At 45.3% G+C, this 11,784-nt stretch overlaps 1 pseudogene; it reads right to left on the bottom strand.

Annotated features, from left to right (window-relative positions):
* Nucleotides 1-5,285: 5,285 nt before the first annotated feature.
* LOC147105868 (ribose-phosphate pyrophosphokinase 2 pseudogene) lies at nucleotides 5,286-11,784 on the bottom strand (annotated as a pseudogene).

An 11,784-nucleotide genomic window follows, 5' to 3' on the forward strand; every position in this document is an offset into this window, starting at 1 on the left:
ACTTCCAAAGGTGCACACAAATCTGTCCAAGAACACAAAGTGTTGAAAATAAAGGTTTCAATGTTTGACACCACATTAACAGAAACTTTACATGAACATTGCATAAAACACCCAAGTGCCTACCCTTGTGTGTTGTTAGTTGGTATGATTGCACTGGGATGAGGGTGAGTGTGAGGGGTGGCTAGTGAGATGGGGATGTGATAATACAGATAGAGATGGGTGGAGGTCCAAGGTAAGTTGGTGTGAGTAAGGATGTGCAGGAGTAGGGTAGGGAAAGCAGAGTAATGGAGATGTGATGAGTGGCACAGCAGGATGAGGTTGAGTGTGGCTTTGCAGTAACGTTTTGTGATCTACTGAGATCATTGAAACGTTTGTGCCACTGCAGCCTGGTCCTCCTAACCACATCCCTGCTTGTACCCTCCTGTGCAATGTGCAACCAGGCTGTGCTGGTCTCCTGGGGAGGTCTCTTCCGCCAATGGGAAGGGAAGAGAACCTCCCTGTGTGCTGTGACTCCCTCCATAAGCATATGGAGGGAGTCATGGGAGAGCTTCAGTGCAGCCCTTCACCTCTGTGCAGTCATTGTCAGTGTTTGCAGCACTTCAATGCTGTAGAACACTGACAGCACAAATGTCAAGATAAATTTGGACACGGTCCCTTTAAGGAAACCGGCTGATGGCGCGTCATCAAATGATGTCACCAGACCCGCTTCCGGGAAACGCGCTGGATGGGCTTCACAAGCCCAATCAGGGGAAAGTCATTTTGGAGAGCAGGATGGAGCCAGCAGCGGGGATGGGACCCTCCACCGCCGTCACCCACACCGGACCCGCTGAAGTCAGCAAAATTGCGGCCAATATTTCAGTGAGCAAGTGGTCAATCTATGGAACAGACTCCCGAGGGAGACCTGATTTATTCATATGCAAAATTAGATAGATTCAGGAAATAATAATTTGAGACATGCCATGTGGTAAGAGTGCAGCATTCTTGGGAGGAACAGGTGACTTTGGACCTATGGTTCCCCAAACCTGCCACCACTGGGGTTTTTCTCGCCTCATGTCTGTTGCAGACTAATTGATAGAGCATGATTGATACAATTCGTCAACAACTCCATTATTGTTGTGTCATGTGATTACCAGGATGGTAGCCCCCCCTCCCCCCCACAACCTGCCCACTTCTGGTTTTAATGGAGACAGTTTGGGGGGGGGGGTGGGGGCGACCAACCCGCTCTCAGGAGGCATGTCTGTCACTAAAATATTTCAAAGAGGCTGTGTGCCTCCATGTCAACATCATTTAAAAAAATTTTAACACCTGCATGTTTCAGTTGTGCATCACAAACATTTGTTTGGAGAAAGGTTAGACAAGCAAGAAATAGCAATCCGGTTTCAATGTTTCTGGGTCTAGTTTGTCTGGTATGTGAGCAGCACAGTTTACTTCCTGTTTCTGTACAAAAAGAGGAATCAGTGGGAAACGGGGAATGTACTGTGCACATAACAGAAGTGAAAGAAAACCAGCGCCTGATCTCGCCCGCCTAAGGTGGGTGAGTGATAAGAATGCTTGGAACTAGAAAAGGCCATTTGGCCCATCAATCTAGCTCCATGGTGACCTGAGCCTCAATCGTGGACTCCGCCCCCCCCCCCCACCCCCCACCTCATACATAAGAATATACAAAAAAGGAAGGCAGATAAAGACTAACTGGGCCATCGAGCCCATCCAATACTGCCATGGTTTCACTTCTGCGTTACCTTCATTTGGACTCTCGTCCAACAGCCACCGCTCACCAGGTGTGATCTCTTGCGAGAGGCAAGGGAAAACCAGAGAAAAAACATTGGGCCAATTTAGGAAAAATACTTTGGGAAATTCCTCTCCGACCTCCAAAGACAATCAAACAAGTTCCAGGTGGGCGCGGTGTCTGGGAGACACATTTCCCAATACCCACCTACCTTCTATAGTTCAGTTATGTTGGCTACTCTCAGAACCCCTCCAGCTCCCTTTTGAACGCGTGCAGTGAATCTATAGGCTGGCAACTTGCTCCAAGATCGACAACTCTGTGAAAAGAAGTATCTCCCAATATCTAACCCCTGTTTTATGCTTACATAACTTATATTTATATCCCCTTGTCCTCCCTTATCTATCTAGCTCAGATAGCCTATCCACATGGACTGGGTCTAATCCTTTCATTATTTTAAACACCTCAATCAAATCTCCTTGAAGTCTGTGCTTTTCCAGAGTAACAAGTCCCAGCTCGCTCAGCCTATCGTGGTAACTGAGGGCCTTTAAACTAGGTATTAATCTAGTGGTCTTTTCTAGGGCCCCCATATCATCCAGAATTGCATAATTGACTCTCCAGATAATGGGGGAGGTAAAAGGGTTATGTCAGTTGTTGATAAACTGAATGTTGAATTTGCTCTGATCTTTTTTTTAAGCTCTGGAATTCCCTCTCTGCCTCTCCACCTCTCACTCTCCTCCTTGAAGACGCTTCTGAAAACCTACCTCTTTAACCTCCATACCATCCACCATGTTTTTTTTAATCATTCCTGGGATGTGGGCGTCGCTGGCAAGGCCGGAATTTATTGCCCATCCCTAATTGCCCTCGAGAAGGTAGCGGTGAGCCGCCTTCTTGAACCGCTGCAGTCCGTGTGGTGAAGGTACTCCCACCGATGTTCCCTTTAAGCTGCAGGTCCCGCGCAGCCGGTGAGTTAGCTTTTAAATAGAAAAACCACGCATGCGCTGAATTTTGAATGCCCGCCTGGCCCCTTAATGGGGTGGCGGGGCCAAAAAAAATTAGAGGTTACATTGGCTCCCACAGTGCTGTTAGGGAGGGAGTTCCAGGATTTTGACCCAGCGACGATGAAGGAACGGCAATATATTTCCAAGTCAGGATGGTGTGTGACTTGGCGGGGAACTTGCAGGTGGTGGTGTTCCCGTGCGCCTGCTGCCCTTGTCCTTCTAGGTGGAAGAGGTCGCGGGTTTGGGAGGTGCTGTTGCATGTGAGGGGACCAAAACTTGAAACAGCAGCCTAGATGAGACCTGATGCCTTGTAGAGTATATCTTGTCCTGTATTTAATTGTTCTGGCAATACATCCTAACACTCCATTTTGTTTTGCAATAGCCTTGTGATATTGGTCCTGGACCTTCAATGACTTGTGCACTATAATCCCTAGGTGCATCTCCCACTCAGCAGCCTTGCTTTTTTCTGTTTTTTATTTTGCAGAGAGGACATTTTATTTAACTCACTCAACACACTGAAATTTGGTTGTACTTCAACAGTGTTCACATTTCAAAAGTGTATAGGTACTGGAATTAATTTATTAACCAATTTGCTAGTTCGCTGATCTGTTTTCTTCTGCTGTTGTAGAATACAAGCAGTTAACCATCAGTTTTAATATCTGTGGAATGTTTGTTGATAACTATCACTACCATATTGCATCTCTAATAGAGCAAAAAATGTCAAATGTTTGTTTACCCATAAAAAGAATTAGCACATAACCTTAATATGATAGCAAAATACTGCGGATGCTGGAAATCCGAAATAACAACAGAAAACGCTGGAAAAACTCAGCAGGCCAGGCAACATCTGTGGAGAGAGAAACAGAAGGGTCTTCGACCTGAAACGTTGGCTCTGTTTCTCTCTCCACGGATGTTGCCTGGCCTGCTGAGTTTTTTCAGCGTTTTCTGTTGTTATTTAGCACATAACCGCTGCACAATAGAGAGCATCCTGATGAACTGTATCACAGTATGGTATGGCAGCTGTAGCTACTATGACCGGAAAGCCCTGCAGCGGGTAGTCAAAACTGCCCAACGCATTACCGGCACCCGGCTACCGACCATAGAGCACATATACCAGAAACGCTGTTTACGGAGGTCACGGTCCATCATCAAAGACCCTACCCACCCCAGCCACAGTCTGTTCGCCCTCCTGCCATCTGGAAGACGCTACAGATGCATTCGCACCCGTACGACCAGATTTAGGAACAGCTTCTTTCCCAGGGCTGTCATCCTACTGAATTCCACAAATAAACTCTAAAGCCTGCACATCTGCCAATGCACTTTATTATGGTTATGTTTATGTTAATGTATTACAAGCCAAATGTATGTTGAATGTTTAAATGTCTCAATCTAAATGTACACTCTCGGGAGCCGCAAGCCTACATTTCATTGTACTGCACTTGTGCACTAACAATGACAATAAAAGTTGATTTGATTTGATTTGATAGTGGTTTAACCGGCTTGTTTGTGCTTTGGTGTGAAAAAGCCACAAAACCAGTAACAAGTGCGATATTTCATACAAATTCACTTCTCAAAAGCTTACGGCCTAGAAATTGAGTTTGCGCTGCGCCAGGGCTTTAGCGCCGGAAGTTAGCGCCGGCGCTAAGTCCCTTTGCGCGCGCCAAAAATTCAGTAGCGCCGCGCCCAAGCGGCTGCCGGTGCTACTGAAGGGTTTTAGCGCCTGAAAACTGGCGCAACGCGCCGCATTGCGGCGCTATTCCGGCGCTGCGGCGCCCGCTGCGGTGCGGCAGGCTCGGGAAGTGCAGGCCTCCTCCTTCCGTTAAGGAGGAGCTGCCTGCACCTGGCCGCGGCCCGCGCAAATCTCTTCAAAAATGAGCCCGGCACCTCGGACAAGTGCCGGGCTTGCATCTGTTCCGGGGGGGGGGGTGGGGAGAAGTCCGGGGAGGGAGCTGCGGGCAGGCGGCCGGCGGGAAAGCGGCCGGCCGCCGCGCCTCCTTAAAGCGCCGGCGCAGACTCCGGCAACACTCGTTTGCCGGAGTCTTAGTTGCGGCTGCCACTGGCGAGGCGGCCGCAACTGAATTTCGGCTTGGGGCCGGGTTACCACGGCAACCGGGACGCTGCGCACACCGATGACGTCATCGGTGCCGGCGCAGCGCTACCGGTCTACCGCCGCGGAAGGGCGCCAGGCAATTTAGGAACCGGCGCCAATTGCAGCGCTAGACCCTCTAGCGCCGCAAAATCGGTGCTAAGGGCACTGAATTTCTAGGCCTACATTTCTGACAGAATAAAAACGCAGATTCCTGCTATCTTTTCCATACCAGGTCTGTTTTCTGGAAACAAAGCGAAGAGGCGAGAAATAAACTTCAGTCCGTGATGTTTGAAATAGTTATGTTTGCATGCCTTCAACTTGCAAGTATGGATGTCATTTTATACAATTTAATAATACACCAGTGGCCCCTTTTAAGCAGAATCTGTAACAATTCCATTAAAATAATATGATGTGTTTCCCAGAAATGCAGCGGAGCAATGTTCAGACCCGAACAACGCAGCAATGCTGAATCTCAGTGGGGAACAGGGCCGTACAGATAAGACAAAGATTCTTTGTTGTGAGTTCTTCAGGTTGCCTCAGCAAGGATCGATCACCTGATTCTTTGAGCAAATCTTCATTTTTCTCCTCTTGTGGGATGGTGCTCGTTACAACAACGGCTTCAACGCCAGCATTGTTTAATCGGCAAATGGCCAGAAACAGAGAAGATTGCATGAGTGTGGTTCACATAAACTTTCTTGGCACCAGCTGGTCAGCTTCATGACATATGGTTCCACATGTGTCTGCCATGTCATCTACAAGAATGGCCACTTGGCCTTTCACTCCGCCAGTGAGTACCGTTCTATCCACCTCATTTGCCTTCCTCCTCTCTTTGTGAATCAACAGCAGCAATTTTATACAAGTGCCTTTAACATCCCAAGACGCTTCACAGGAGTGTATTTAGACAAAACCTGACACTGAGCCAAAGAAGGAGACATTAGGACAGGTGACCAAATACTTGGTCAAAGAGGTAGGTTTTAGGCAGCCTCTTAAAGGAGGAGAGAGAGGTAGCAAGGCGGAGAGGTTCAGGAAGGGAATTCCAAAGCTAAAAAAATAAGGATTAGAGCAAAAAAAAAACTATAGGGCCAGCAGTTCTAATAAATTGTTACATTTTAAGAGGGCTTTTGATGCTGTTACAACCTTGCCCCCTAAAAGTATTCCCTTTCCCTCCTTTTGTTGGGGAGGAGCAAGAAAATGGCAGTGAACAGCAATGGATCCCAGCCCCGTCAACACAGCCAGGCTGGCCATGAATGGAGGCCCAAAGGCACATGGAGCAACAAATGTGCCAAGGGGGCACAGGTGGTCGGGGTCTCTGGACCCTATTGTAAGGGCCTGACCAAGCCTTTATACAGCGCCAGCCTCACACAGCTCAACGGTTCAGAGTCTTAGGCTGTTGTGATTTTGTTGTTGTTGTTGTTGTTGTTGCGTTGTTCCCTCTGCTGATGAGACCAGTAAGCTGTGCTCCAAAAGATCTAAGCGACTGCCTGTCAGCAAAAAAATAATTCAATAAAATACCACTCGGCTTACTGAAAAAGCGGCATCTTTGCCGAGGGTTCTGCAGCCTGGGCTGTGATCAGTTCATTGATGTGGTTCAGAAACTGCACAATGACCCATTCAAGATATTGTACAATCACAACTTCCTTCAGCAAATCTTGCAGTAATTAAGCTAATTAATATAATGTGCAATAGCTCACTTCTACTGCTTAGCATTACTCGTACAGTGTTACATAATCTGTAACCGCTGTTGAAGCCTCTAATGAACACAGCTCTCATGACATTCTGTAATCTAGAGGTCATACAGCACTGTAGAAAAATGCATGAGGTTCTTTTGTTATTTCCCTAATAGAGAGGATTCTGATATGCTGCTGTGTAATGTGCTTTCTGTCCATCTAATGACGTTAAATTTAATGCAATAAATTCCAGTGATTTTTTTTTTCCAGCTATGTCTTACTGTTTGTCCCTTCAGTTAAAGTCTGCTTGAGCCATTCACCATCCGCAAATGACCGGGCGGTTGAGATACGTCCACCTACCAATGTCGACTCTATATCCTTCTGTTAGGAGGTGAGCCTGGGCTCAACCAAACCATCAGTTGTACCCTCACAACCTGCCTCAGCTCAAGGCCTTCTTCTGAGAACTGGGTGAATTGGGAATCTCGCCGTGTTGATCTTTTTAATGGAACAAGCATCATGGCTATGTGACACCCAAGCGTGAGTTTAAAAAACCTGTAGATTATAGAGGAGGTAGGGAGTTCCACACTTCTGAGGTCCTGGGAACAGAAGATGACAAGATAAGTACAGATGAGGAAGGCCATTCGGCCTATCTAAATTCATCCATCTAGAGAGATCCTCATGTCTCCCCAATGTAGTGTTGAATCGTTTCTTAAATGTTTCCAGGGTTTTTGCCCCCACTACTTTATTTGGAAGTTTATTCCACATGTTGATCACTCTATATGTGACAAAGAATTTCCTGATACCTTCCCTCCATCATAAGGTCAGAAGTGGGGATATCCGCTGATGATTGCACAGTGTTCAGTTCCATTCGCAACTCCTCCGATAATGAAGCAGTCCATGCCCGCATGCAGCAAGACCTGGACAACATTCAGGCTTGGGCTGATAAGTGGCAAGTAACATTTGCGCCACACAAGTGCCAGCCAATGACTATCTCCAACAAGAGAGAGTCTAACCACCACACATTCAACGGCATTGCCATCGCCGAATTCCCCACCATCAACATCCTGGGGGTCACCACTGACCAGAAACTTAACTGGACCAGCCACATAAATACTGTGGCAACAAGAGCAGGTCAGAGGCTGGGTATTCAGCGGCGAGTGACGCACCTCCTGACTTCCCAAAGCCTTTCCACCATCTACAAGGCACAAGTCAGGAATGTAATGGAATACTGGATGAGTGCAGCTCGAACAACACTCAAGAGGCTTGACACTATTCAGGACAAAGCAGCCTGCTTGATTGGCACCCCATCCACCACCTTAAACATTCACTCCCTCCACCACCGGCGTACCGTGGCTGCAGTGTGTACCATCTACAAGATGTACTGCAGCAACTCGCCAAGGCTTCTTCGACAGCACCTCCCAAACCTGCAACCTCTACCGCCTAGAAGGACAAGGGCAGCAGGTGCATGGGAACACCACCACCTCCAAGTTCCCCTCCAAGTTCCACACCATCCTGACTTGGAAATATATTGCCGTGTCTTCATCATCGCTGGGACAAAATCCTGGAACTCCCTCCCTAACAGCACTGTGGGAGAACCTTCACCACACGGACTGCAGCGGTTCAAGAAGGCGGCTCACCACCACCTTCTCGAGAGCAATTAGGGATGGGCAATAAATCCTGGTCTTGCCAGCGACGCCCACATCCCACGAACAAATAAAAAAAAGTAGTTTTACTAGTTTGAACCTGCATCCCCTAGTTCTACTCCCACGTTTTAATTTAAAATAATATTCCGGGTTAACATTTTTGTACCTTTAACAATGGCTGCAAGACAGAAAGCAGAGAGTAGGAGTAAATGGTGGCAGAAGGTGGGAAGTGGGGTCCCACAAGGATCAGTGTTGGGACCACTTCTGTTCACAATTCATAGTAATGATTTAGACTTTGGAATCAATAACAAAATTTCTAAATTTGCGGTTGACACCAAATTGCGGGGGGGGGGGTGGGGGAATAGTCAATACTGAGGAGGACAGCAACAAATTACAAGAAGACATTAATAAACTTACAGAATGGGCATAGAATTGGCAAATGAATTTCAACACAGATAATTGTGAGGTATTACATTTTGGTAAGAAAAATAAGGAACTCACCTATTACTTGGAAAATAAGAATCTAAATGAGGTAGAGGAGCAAAGGGATCTGGGAGTAAAAATACACAAATCACTAAAAGTAGCGACACAGATTAATTAAGGCCATTAAAAAGCAAACCAAGTACTAGGGTTTATTTCTAGAGCGATAGAATTCAAAAGTAGAGAAGTTATGCTAAACCTGTATCGAACCTTGGTTAGACCACACCTGGAGTAGTGTGTGCAGTTCTGATCACCATATTATAAAAAGGAGGTAGAGGCACTGGAGAAGGTGCAAAAAAGATTTACAAGGATGATACCAGAAATGCGAGGTTATACCTATCAGGAAAGGATGAACAGGCTGGGTCTCTTTTCTCTTGAAAAGAGAAGGCTGAGGTGTGAACTGATAGAAATCTTTAATAATATGAAAGGTTTTGATAGAGTAGACACACAAAGAGTGTTTCCACTTATGGGGAAGAGCAAAACTAGAGGCCATCAATATAAGATAGTCACCAAGAAATCCAATAGGGAATTCTTTACCCAAAGAGTGGTGAGAATGTGGGTCTCACTACCACCAGGAGTGGTTGAGGCAAATGGTGTAGATCGATTTAAAGGGTGGCTAGATAAGCATATGAGGAAGAAGGGAATAGAGGGTTATGCTGATAGAGTTAGATGAGGAAAGATGGAAGGAGGCTTGAGTGGAGAATAAATGCCGGCATGGACTGGTTGGGCCGAATGGCCTGTTTCTGTGCTGTATATTCCATGTAAATCTATGTAATAATCTTTTATATTTCTACAAGATCTCAGAAGCCTCCTGTTCAGGTTGTAAAACCCAAAGCCCGTCCTCATAACTCAGGCCTCTGGCACTAGAGATATGACTCATAGCTCTTCTCTGTACTGCCTCCAGCATTTTGAATGTCTCTCTTGTTGCTTGGCAACCAGAATTGGATGCAGTGTTCAAGTTGCAGTCTGACCAGAGCACTGTGCAGTTTGATCATTACCTTCTCTGGCTTATATTCTATGGCTTTGGCTATTGTAGTTCAACATCCTATTAGCTTTGTTGATTACTGCTCTGCATTGGTTGGACATGTTTAGCGCTGCATCTACAAGGACTCCTAGGTTTCTTTCAGCTTCATTCTTAGCTATTTCAAACCATTTGTGGAGTTTGTGTTTCATCTATTTTTCCTTCTTATGTGTAACACTTCACAATTGTAGGCATTGAATTTCATCTGCCACTGTTCTGCATTCTTTGTCCAAATCATTCTGTAATTTCAGAGCTGCCTCCTAGTGTGGTATTATCTGCAAATGTGGCCATTTTGCAATAGAGTTTCTGAATCCAGGCCATTCATATAAATTAGAAACAATGGTGGTCCCACTGAGCCCTGATATACCCCGCTCAGTTTCTCCCCGTACTCTAACATAACTCCTCTAATGAAGACTTGTTGTTCCCTACCCTTCAGCCAGTTACTTAACCGTTCACAGGGCTTACCCTGAATCCACAGCTTTCAGTTTAATTTTGAGTAGAACTTTTATCAAAAGCCTTTAAGCAGGGCAGAGGGGGAAAAAAACTGAATGAAAAATTGAGAAAGAAGGAAGGGAAGAAGTTGAGTTAGAAAATGATTATATAAGAATGAGACAGGACAAATAAGAGGAAAAGGAGAGAGAGTACGAAACGCATTTTTATGAGAATCATCCGTCTGCCATTTTAGTGGAGGCGCTAACCCATTTAAAATAAATGGATTAACACCTGTATTAAAATAGCAAACAGAAGAATGTCAAATAAATGCGTTAAGCATTCATCCACTAATACTGACAACAGTAATTACTGGGCAAGCACCTCAAGACACTGGGACACCCTCGTAGGGTTCAGCAGTGTCTATGAGAGGTGGCAGTGGTGCTACCCTCCCGATTTAATTGGGGATTCAAAGACGTGATCCTATTTTCTTCCAATGCTCTTTGTAGTGTGTTGGTACAACAACGTGACACACTACTGGAATGCTTACACTCTGCAGATTTTCTCGAGATGTTAAGTACTGAAAAGGAGCCAGCGCACAGACTGTAAGAAGCATGAGACAAATTGAGACAAAGAATGGAAAGATGAATCACCTCTGAGACACCTTTGTGAATTTTCTAGCAACTGATTATTGAAGATTGCTATTATTCATGGCTGTTTGCCACTTTCTAACCTGGACCCAAAATCAATAACTTAATATAAGATGCTGAAATTGGGAAATATTGCTCATTTAACTGCTGTAGGTGTCAAGGATGATAACATGGGGAGGAAAGGCTAATCCTCTTCTCTCATTTCAACAAATTAATTGGTATCTACCACCCACGGTAATATTGGCTGTGAAAATGACAGTAATGTCATTCCTCACAATCAATACAGAGCTAGCGATTACTGGGAGCTTTTAACTTCTGGCTGACTTCAGTTTATGTAAACAGCAAAGAAGAAGTGAAAGTGTATTTGCTATCTCACAGTGTTCTGGGCATTGGCTGTCCACTTACTTGAGGTAACTGCCAAGCTCATGAATCATGTTGCTGATTTGATCTTTATTCTTCCCCTGAATAGAAATAAGCGTCTAACCCAGGTGCTACAACTTTACCTCAATTTCCTGTGAAAATTTCTACGTTAAATTTGTGGCCCTTCTTTTTATTGTTCTCAAAATATCTGCCTTTCCATTTCCCCATTCCAGATGGAACCCATTTTAAAAAGTCTGCTCTCTCAGGCAAATGTAAAAGATCCCATGGGCACTATTTCGAAGAAGAGCAGGGGAGTTATTCCTGGTGTCCTAGTCAATGTTTATCCCTCAATCAACATCTAAAACAGATTATCCGGTCATTACCACATTGCTGTTTGTGGGAGCTTGCTGTGTGCAAATTGGCTGCTGCGTTTCCCACATTACAACATTGACTACACTTCAAAAATACTTCATTGGCTGTAAAATGCTTTGGGACGACCTGAGGTCATGAAAGGCGCTATAGAAATGCAAGTCTTTTTAATGTAAAATAAACGAATTGCTCGCTGTTCGTAATAGTACCAAATAAAACAAGGATAGTTTGAATTAGCTCGATGAGCCATAATTCCTTCCAGTTAAACATTAGCAGGACCAAAACCATTGTCTTCAGCCCCCGACACAATCTCTGTATCCTCGTCACTGATTTCATCCCTCTCCCTAGCCAT

This window comes from Somniosus microcephalus, chromosome 17 (genome assembly GCF_052327205.1).
Source record: "Somniosus microcephalus isolate GS21.2 chromosome 17, FLI_Smic_1.0, whole genome shotgun sequence".
Lineage (NCBI taxonomy): Eukaryota > Metazoa > Chordata > Chondrichthyes > Squaliformes > Somniosidae > Somniosus > Somniosus microcephalus.